Here is an 11111-nt window from a genome sequence, read left to right as displayed (position 1 = left end):
CTCACTCCTAAAAGAAAAGAAGTGTGATTACTGAAAGGAAAGTCTGTAATTGATAAATCTTTGAATATCTAAAAGATATAAGAAATATGAAAATATTCTTTTCAGGCAACTAAAATATCATCATTACATGTATATGAAATGAATTAGGGTGAAAGAATCCATAGTTATAGCGTTTGAATGAAGTGACGCATGCAATTTAACGTGTCCTCAAATAGCAGCTCATATAAACCAGAAGAGCCTCTCTTAGAGCGTTTGAACGAACTGCCTCGTGAGAAAACTATACTCATTATTTTTGAATGAGTCACATTTGCACTGACTCGCAGCGGTGCCCTTTTAGCTCGGAAAAGTTTCCTGCTATCTGATTGGTTGGAATTATCGGCGATCATGAAACTTTTCCGAGCTAATATGGCACCCCGGAAAGTCTGTTCAAATCTGCTTCACTAAAAAAAATGACTATAACTCGTTTGGCAACAACGTATTATAATCCAGATGAACCCTTTCCCCTTATGCATTTTTAGTGGGAAATACCTGGCGTCTCATTGGCTGACTCTTTCTCAGCTCATAGGTGGTTTTGTGTGGTGTCATGCAATGGTATTTTTATGAATTAATTAACTGGGTAGGGTTGGAAGCCTATACTTATTGCAGATAAATTATGACTGCAAATCATAATTTTCATGGCAATAGAATTAATATAGTTATTAATTGTTATAAATAGATAATGGATCTTGTTGAGGGGTATTACTTAAATAAATATGTCATATTCAAAGGAATACTAGCTTGTGCTTCTGGCTACAATGTTGTGTGTGTGTGTGTGTATCTTCTGCTGTAGTTACTGAAGGGAACCACCAGTCACAGCTGAGGAAGATTTGGCCAGTCAGCGGATAGAAATTTGCCGCTGGGAGAGTTTTGGGATCTTGTGAGTTGCTGATTGAGAAACCTGCCTGAATTTCCATAAAATAGCTTCTGTAAAGGGAAGTTGGTACTCAACTTAGACGACGAAGAAGATGCCATCATACGAAGAAAAACTTCAAAAAAGCTGATAAAGGGCGCACAACAAAATAACAACAAGTGTAGGACTATGCTGCAAACAAAGGATTGAGGCATCAGAGATGAACGGGGGCACCATAGGGAGAGAGGATATATAATGGCTCCTCACTCATCTTTCCCCCTAGTTGACCAGACTGGGTAAAGTCTATTTGGAATGCAGATATCTATGGTTATCTACGGATATGTCCCTGATTATACTCGAGATAGTAGTTCCAGGGTTTAGAACCCTGTGATACCTGACGGTAATTTTCTTGTAATATCACTCGCAGAAATGTTATACATAGGAAGCTGCCGAAGGGACCTTCCATCAGGACGACATGGCTCATGCCCAGAAATAGATTTTTTCTATGTCAAAATCCATTTCAAACCCTCCAGCTATGGGACGGAGCTGAAGATTTTGTTAGGGAATTTAAGATATATTTTCTTTAGAATATAAAGACAGCCCCTTATGTGATGTTTTGATAACATATTTTATTAGATAAATAGATTCTGACTACTAAAATCTTTATTTTTTATCCAGAAAATATGTCTTTGCGACGTGATCACGAGTAGAATGGGTTTTATTACATCGAGTTTAAATAGTGAAGTAACTAAGTACTGTAACTTGAATTTGTATTTTGTTACATTTTAAGTGTAATGTAACTGAACAATGATTATCAAATCATATGTTTATCAGGAAATTTGTCGTCATGAAGGGTAGGGGTAAAACGCTAGTGTAGGCCTATACATATTTCAGATAAATGATGTTTTTAAAACTGCAAATTTATGGAAACAAACTCAAAACAATCATTTAGTAATAAAATGGAACTCAATGTTTTTCCTCAGCGGGAAATATCTGGTGTCTCATTGGCTGATTCATTCTTAGCTGTGATTGGTGGTTGTATGTAATGTCATACAATCACGTATTTCATGAATGAGTTCAACTGGGTAGAGGTAAAATATTTATAGTTATTGTAGATAAATTAAGAACAAGAAATTACAATTTATATAAAAACAAACTCAAATTATTAATTTACTATGCATTTCAGGGCCGTGTCCAATTGATTTGCGTTGATAACATCCTATCAAAACATCGGATATGGGTCACATTTTGGAAATAGGTATTTGAAGCCACAGCCTAATTGGAAAAAATATGCAGCAATGTCTAATGTGAATAATGAAGGCACTTACCAGAGTAAATATAAGAAATTGAAAGGGTAACTTAGCTAAATTTATACGCACCCAGAGAGAGGCTGGTTGTGACGTGAACTATGACATCAGACGTAATACCAGTAAACTTTTCATTCACAATAGTAAACACGCTGATAAGAGGACGAGGACAGCAGAGCATTCATACGTCAAAGCTAATCTGTTCTACGTGACTGCTGTCTGGTGCTTCACTTATGGCAGGCCTGGCAAATTGTCCTTGTGGCTGCAAGGCTGCTTTCATGCTGCGTGTTTTTGCAGTATGCAATAAAGAAAAGAACCGCATGCGTCATATGATTAATATTAACAGGTAAATGGATAACAGATCATGCACAAACACCAAATGATTCAGACAGGAAGCCTAAATTAAATTTTATAGGGGTCATACATGAATGACGAGTTTGGAAAAAAAATGAGATATAAAAATATTTTGTTTATATTAATGTATTTCTAAATTTTCACAACAAGAATGACAGATTTTTTCTTGACTGCAAACTATCTCACTGACTAGCTTCATCAACCATATTTAACAATTTACCTATTCTACTGATCTCATATATATATATATATATATATATATATATATATATATATATATATATATATGATATATATATATATATATATATATATATATATATGATATATATATATATATATATAGAGAGAGAGAGAGAGAGAGAGAGAGAGAGAGAGAGAGAGAGAGAGAGAGAGAGAGAGAGAGAGAGAGAGAGAGAGAGTGTATAGGGTAGCTGTTTGTGTGTCTTCATTCATAAAGTGGCTATACAACTGGAGTGTCTAGTAACTACGTCATACTACAATAGAGTATCAATGAGTGGGAGGGCCTTCAATAATGACGTCTACATAGTCTGTCTCTGGGTGCGTCTAAATTTAGCTAAGTTACCCTTTCAATTTCTTAGATTTACTCTGGTAAGTGCCTTTATTATTCACATTAGACATTATTGCATATTTTTGCCAATTAGGCTGTGGCTTCAAATACCTATTTCCAACATATGACCCATATCCAATGTTTTGGTAGGATTTTATCAGCGAAAATCAATTGGACACGGCCAAGAAATGCATAGTAGTAATAAAATAGGTAATGGATATTTGTGAAGAATTTTCTTCACTCTTCTTCTTCCTTTCGTATTTTAGACTCTCTCTCCTAATACTGTGGCTACCCCTTAAACGTTCTCTTCTACATTAAGTTCTCTTTACCAAAACATCGGGAGAACTATTTTAAAATAATCAAACCTGTTGACAATAGCGTACGCCATGTTCGTTACATCACAGCGTAGATACGCACAGCAAAAGCCTTACGCGCCAGCGCATGGTGGTTCTTTCCTCAAACTACGTGTCTTGAGGTAAATTATTAAACTGGTTTTGAATATAATTTTATTACTGCTGACTTGAATGCAGCTTTTATTTCTCAGTACCAATTAAGGTTTGTTAATTTTAAGATATATGCCCATCACACTAGCCCATTGCTAACTGATCTTTAAACTATCAATTTTTTAGCAAGTCAGAATAGGTAGGATTATTGTATATGTAAAATCCCTTAGAGCAGCAAGATTTCTCTGAGTATTTTGTGCAAAATCGTGCCTCCTATGCACTCCTTACGACAATATATTGCCCTGTCCTAAAGTCCCGATATGGCACCTTCACTGGGTTACTCACGCATCATGACCTTCACCTGTTTTGGAAGGTGAAGCCAGGTGAACCCTCACAACCCTAGCGTCGCCCATTCGTTCAGAAGCCGTAGTTGTGACTGGCTGACCGACCTGGTCAGTGAATCTCTGCACCTCTGGCTCACCTCCCCCGCCCCCCATCCCAAAACTCTACTCACACCAGGACCTGCCAAGTGGAGATAGGGAAGAACACGAGCCTGGTAAACCCTATTTGCCAAAAGTGAGGATTCCAGGGGTGGTCCAGTCAAGGGCGCAACTGTGAAACTATTCAGTCAACAGCCATTTGAGGACAAGGGCTAGCTTCTGTAAGGAGCACAGGTAAAATTATGGGGCCACTTAGTTTTTCCCGCATTTTTAGCTTAGACTAATTTTTACTTAATTTAGGTTTAACTGGCTGTTACATATTTTGGGTTGTGTGCGGTGGGATTGTGTGTAGTTTTGTATATCATTTTTGCTTTCGAGACTAGCAGTCTCGCGGTCACCGGGCCACGTGTCCGACTCTATCTCAATTATTAAGCATTGCAGAAGACCACGTGTCTAAGCAACCATATTTTTTATTCTTTATTTCTTTTTATCACATCACATTTTGTTTTGATACTTTTACTTTTTGTTCAGATGTCCGTTTCTCTTAACGTAAATTTGTATAATAAATCGAGATTAGGTTAATTAAACCTTGTCGCATTTTTACTCCTTCATTTATTTCATTAAGCCTATTAGGAATATTTAATCTCGGGACAGTATACCCGATATTTTGAAAGGAGTAAGTAACTTAAAATAAAAGTGTGTTAGCGAGTGACTTAGTATTGAATCTATCTGCTTCAAAGGTAAAGATCCATATCTAACTTTTACTTTACTTTACATCACTTCTCCCATTTTTTGCCATTGTCAAAATAATTACTTAACGTAAGATTCCTGTCCAGCATCTCACTGGGTCCCTGGGACAGAGCCGAAACAGAACCGAAGAGTGTAGATGACCTTAGACCTTAAAAAGCTAGAGTAGGCCATCAAATTACTTTTATTTCACGTGTGGAGTTTCTAGTTCTCTGACAGAGTACAGTTTCCTTGTTTGCATTTAAGAGTGATGGTTAGTGAAATACGTCAGTAAAGTTATTAGCAAGGTGTTTGTGCCCTGAGCGATAGTGCTCCTTATCCTCCCCTACTGATCTTTTAGGAACTGATGTAGGGAGACTTTCCTGGAACTACAAGTTCCCACTCAACACAAAAAAAATTTTCTACAATATTTTTCAAATGCAAAGGCTAAATAAGTATATCATTTTTGAAGGAATAATTAACTGGGTTGTGGCTATGATGTTAAGCTGTTTGAAAAATCTACCCAAATTTGCATAATATTGCTTCTAAACACTCTAGCTTTTAGGGAAAACAGACCTGAACTTTTTGTTTTTAATGGAATTGGGGATATATTTTCTTCAATACATGTAAAGATGGTGCATAATAAGATGTTTTAATAATAAAATTTATCAGAGGGATATATTTTAATTACGAAATAATGATTTGTATTGAGAAAATGTCTTTGCGATGCCATAAGGAATAGGATGATCTTTAAATCTTGTCTAAATGACTAATTAATTCTGTTTGCTAGTTTGCGATATTCAAATAAATGCTATTATTTTATCAAGCTTTTATAGTGAAGGAACTATAGTACATGACTAATTCGTATTTTATTACATTTCAAGTATAATGTAAATTATTCAAAGAAATAATTGACCGTTTTCGTTACAATGTTAGTGTGTGTGTGTGTGTGAAGCTATATTCAGAAAAAAAATACAACAACCAATGACAGCTGAAGAAGTTATAGCCAATCAGAGGACTGAAATCTATCGCCATGAAGGAGCTCTGAGTATTTACGCGTTGCTGTTAAATAAACTAGCCCGAATTTTTATGGAATTACATTCAAATGCTCTAGCTACGAGGGATGGAGCTGAAGATTTCTTTTTCCTTTTTGTGGGGGCTGTTAAGGGGATTAGCGTTATATTTTCAAAATATGTAAACAGTCTCTTATAAGAATCTGATGTTTTAATAACATTCTATCAGAGGATTAAATTCTGATTATCAAATCATTATTTTTATCAAGAAAAATTTGTTTTTTGGACATCATTAAAAGTAGGATGAACAGCTTGTCTAAATGACTGATTAATTGTGTTTGCTTGTTTGAGTTAGATATTGAGTTAAGCTGGAATCACAGTAGGCTTTTTCGATAATCAAATAGATACTATTATCATATCGATCTTAGATAGGGAAGAAACCTTATAATTGTAATTCGTATTTTGTTGCAATTCAAGTATAACATAATTTAGAATGGTTTGGACTGTGGGGTTCTCTTGAAGTTAAGTTCTTGTCTTGTTCTTTGTTTTACTTTCCAAGATGAATTAATTTAGTGAAATTACAGTTTTAACCAAACTGTTATCCAATATGAAAAAAAGATTCTAGCTTAATTGTGTGTTTTCAACAAATTTCACCTTTATTTCTGCAGCAAATAATCAGAATCAGAGGAAAATATGGGTTTTTGGGTGAGAGAATACAAAAAACGAGGGAAATAAAAAAAAGCTGTCCAACTTAAACACACCAATCATAATAAAAAAAATCTTACTTAATCAAAATCGAATTATAGTAATGAAACACAGTCAAACACTGAAGGTTTTCTTTGCCAGACTTATGGATGCATAGAAAATGCAAATTTTCTTATCATTTACTATGGAGTCGAGTCACTGGTAGCAGTCTTCATCTTAATATTATTACAAATACCTTGTTACTCAATTGAGCCAATCATTTATTGGGTTTTGTTCTGCCATATGCTTGCTTCACTTGCTATTAAACATCATCTCACTGTTCCTATGTTCTGTCAAGCAGACTTTGCTTCATTACGCACGTTAGCCCTTTTGGCTAGTATTTCAGTGTTAATTATCAATTATACAAACTTAAAGGGGTAAATATTTCCGTAACCCTTAGTTTGCGGAGATTTGAGTAAATTTTTTGTATGAATCATCTCAGAAATATATGACCACAAGTAAAAAAATTAATAGATATCCGAATTTGGTTACTGTGCCAGGCGGTATGTCTTAGTAATGATTGTTTGCTAACGGTTATATCAGCGAAGGAGCAGCCTGGTGGAGAAACGAGAACTTTGGGTGTGGAGGAATTGGGTTTAAGTGATAGATAAACTGTCTCTTCAACTCCTACTCCTGATGCCTCCCAGTTGATTATACTGGAATTAGTATGGACTGGCAGGGGTCACTTACTTTAGTTAGATAGGCACTATGCATCACAAGAAACTAGCTATCCTTTGATAAATCCAACCAATGAATCCTCTATAGATTTAGTCAGTCAATGGAAAGAGATGACAGAATGGCCCCAATCCTAGGCGTAGTGGGGTGCTAAGAATCTCCCGGTTTATAAATACCGAAAAAAAAAACTAAAAATTGGTAATTGGAATGCTAGAACCATGAATCAGATTGGAAAGTTACAGCAAGTGGAGAGTAAAATTGAGAAATATAGTTTAAATATCTTGTCCTTAAGTGAAACACGTTGTAAGGGGATTGGTAAGGAAACCTTAGACCAAGGCAATATATATTTGTCTATTCTGGAAGAACAGATGGAGTTGGAAGAGAAAGGGTAAGAATGATGGTGACACCAAGAGCGGGAAAGGCATTAACTGAGTGGTAAGCTGTAAATAATAGATTGTTACTTGCAAAGTTTAAATCCAAATAGTGCAATATGAGTATTATAGGTTGCTATGCACCAACAAATTATTCCCCTGAAGAAAGGAAAAATGATTACTATGATGAACTGCGGAGTGCAATAGATGAGATCCCAAAAAAGATATGAAAATTGTGATAGGTGACTTCAATGCTAAAATTGGAAGGGATAGAGAATTTGATGGGTGTTGAGGGTCTTGGAGAAGTTGTAAAAGAAAATGGAGCACATTTCATAAATTTCTGTGCAACAAGCAATCTTGTCATTGGAGGTACTCTTTTCCAGCACAAGGAAATCCACAAATGGACTTCACCACGTGGCAATTACAAAAATCAAATAGATCACATTGCCATTAATAAAGAGAGAAGGAGGACTCTTAAGAAATGCAAGAAGCTATAGAGGTGGAGATATTGGTAGTAATCACCAGCTCCTTATTGTCACACTGAAATTAAAACTGAAGCACCCAACAGAAAGATGGATAGAATACCTAGGATTGATACAACTAAGCTTCTAGAAGATGAGTACAGAGAAAAATTTGAAATTGAATGTATGAATCGATTTGCAATCTTAGAGGCTTTAAGAAACGAGGAGCAGACAACTAATGAAGAATGGTATAATATCAAGAACATATATCAGTCTGCTGGTAGTGAAGTTTTGAACACGTAGTTACAAGGAGAAAGACTTGGGTATCAAATGATACTTGGGATACCATAAAAAAAGAGACAAAGAGAGAAATTGATCATTGAATGTTTTCAAGGAAGTAATGCAAATTACTAAGTAGAGCATGCTAAGTATTCCAGTATTGATAGTGAGGTGAAAAGAAAAGCCAAGAATGACTGGAGAGAATATTTAGACAGGAAAGTAGATGAGGCTGACAGAGCTATGAATTCAGGAACTGGCTATGGTGTAAGAATTGCTCATAAAATTATTAATGAAATCTCAACTGGGTCAAAGAAGAAGAAGCATATACCTATAGAAGTGAGAGATTTATCTGTTACTGTATAACAACAGAAGATGGAGAAAGACAACGTTGGATGGAACACTTTAGTGAGGTCATGAATAAGAGATAAGAAGGGAATAATTTGATTCATATACCTAAAGCTGATGAAGACCTTGGTGTACTCATGGATGAATTCAGTGTGTTTGAAGTCGAAACTGTCATTAAAAACTAAAGAGATGGAAAACCCCTGGATACGATGGAATAACTGCTGAAATGATAGTGGCTGAAAATTAAGTGACCCCCAGAATACCTACAAGATTATTTTGTAGAATTTGGCGTGAAGAGGCAAAAGCTGATGAATGGGAGTTAGGAGTTTTGGTGAAAATAGCAAAAATGGGAGACCTGAATTATTGCAATAATTACAGAGGCATCACACTTACGTCAGTTGTTATGAATACACACACACTTATATATATATATAATATATATATATATATATATATATATATATATATATATATATATATATATATATGTGTGTGTGTGTGTGTTTATTCTGAAGAGACTAGATAGAAAGATTGGTGAAAAGCTGAGAGATGGACAAGCAGAATTTAGAAAAGGTAGAAGTTGTAGGCCTACAGACTAAATTTTCACTTTGAGACATGTAGGCTACAGTAATGCGTAGTATATATAAATCCCCCTTTGATGGCATTTGTGGACCATGAAAATGCCTTTGATACTGTACACCGGCCAGTTTTATGGAGAGTCCTGCATTATTATGAAATTTCTCGGAAATATGTGACTTTGATTAAGTTTGTTCATGATCATAGCAAGTGCAAAGTTAATGTTAGTGGAGCCCTATCAAAAGAATTTCCAGTGAACACAGGAGTACTCCAAGGGAATGAGTTGTCACCTATGTTGTTTACCATCATGGATTTTGTAATGAGTAGAACAGTCGGAGATGGTGGTGAAGGTTGGGCTGGATTGGTAATAGAAAATTAGCAGATCTAGAGTATGCTAATGATGCTGTTCCTATTAGCAGAACACCACATGCGTTGCAATGCTTGCTCACCAGAATACATGAAATATCACAGGATGTTGGGCTCAGAGATGATGAGAACGGAGTATGCAGTGGAAGATGAAACATCATCAAAAGGAAAAAGAATTAATAAGGTAGAATTGTTTAAGTATTTAGGAACTACGATCTCCAATACAGGGACTTTAGAATTAGAGTTTAGTGAAATATTGAAAAAAGCAAATCAGACAATGGCTAAGTTAAGAAAGATTTGAAAATTAAATCGCCTGAAATTGTATATAAAAAAAAGCAGACTATATATCAGTTTGGTGAGATTGGTGTTACTCTATGGACATTGTGGAGAATTTTTCAAGTGTTGAGTGGGAACTTGGTGCTCCAGGAAAGTCTCCCTACGTCAGTTCCTAAAAGATCAGGAGGATAAGGAGCACTATGGCTCAGGGCACAAACACCTCTAATAACTTTACTGACGTAGTTCACTAACCATCCCCCTTAAATGCAAAAGGAAATTTTACTCTGTCCAGAGGCCGGAGAACTCCACACGTGAAATAACAGTAAATTAATGGCCTACTCTAGCTTTGTCAGGTCTAGGGTCATCTACACTCGCAGGCTCTGTTTCGACTTCGTCCCAGGGACCCCAGTGAGATGCTGGACAGGAATATTATGTTAAGTAATTATTGAGACAAAATAAAATTTGGGAGCAGAGATGTAAAGTAAAAATTAAAGATATGGATCTTTACCTTCGAAGCAGATAGATTCAATAATAAGTCACTCGCTAACACACTTAATTCAAGTTACTTACTCCTTTCAAAATATCGGGTATACTGTCCCGAGATTAAATAATAATAATAGACAATCAAATAAATGGAGGAATAGAAATACGACGAGGTTTAATTAACTTAATCTTGATTTATTATATAAATTTACATGAAAAGAAATGGACATCTGAACAAATACAAAATGTAACAACAGAAATGCAAATTAATAAAAAATAGGGTTGGTTAGACACGTGGTCTTCTGCAATAGTTAATAATCAAAATTGGGACGGACACGTGGCTCGGTGACCCCGAGACTGCTAGTCTCAAAAGTAAAGATGATATGAAAAAAAAAATGTGCACACAGCCCGAAATATGTAATAGCCAGTTAACCTAAATTAAGTAAAAATTAGTCTAAGCTAAAAATTTGGGGAATAAGTGGCTACGTTTTTGTACCTGCACTCCTTGTCCTCAAATGGCTGTTGACCGGATCGTTGCACAGTTTGCACTTTGCACCCTTGACTGGCTCACCCATAGAATTCTCACTTTTGGCAAATATGGACTCCCAGGCTCGTGTCTACACTATCTTCAGCCACAGGTTCTGGTGTGAGTCTAGTTTTGGGAAGTGGGGTGGTGAGCCAGAGGTGCACAGATTTACTGACCAAGTTGGTCATCCGGTCACTGCTCGAGTACGAATGGGGCGCCGATAGGGTCAAGGGGGCTCACCTGGCTTCACCTTTCAAGACAGGTGA

This window comes from Palaemon carinicauda, chromosome 21 (genome assembly GCF_036898095.1).
Source record: "Palaemon carinicauda isolate YSFRI2023 chromosome 21, ASM3689809v2, whole genome shotgun sequence".
NCBI lineage: Eukaryota > Metazoa > Arthropoda > Malacostraca > Decapoda > Palaemonidae > Palaemon > Palaemon carinicauda.
This window is presented reverse-complemented; position numbering follows the sequence as displayed.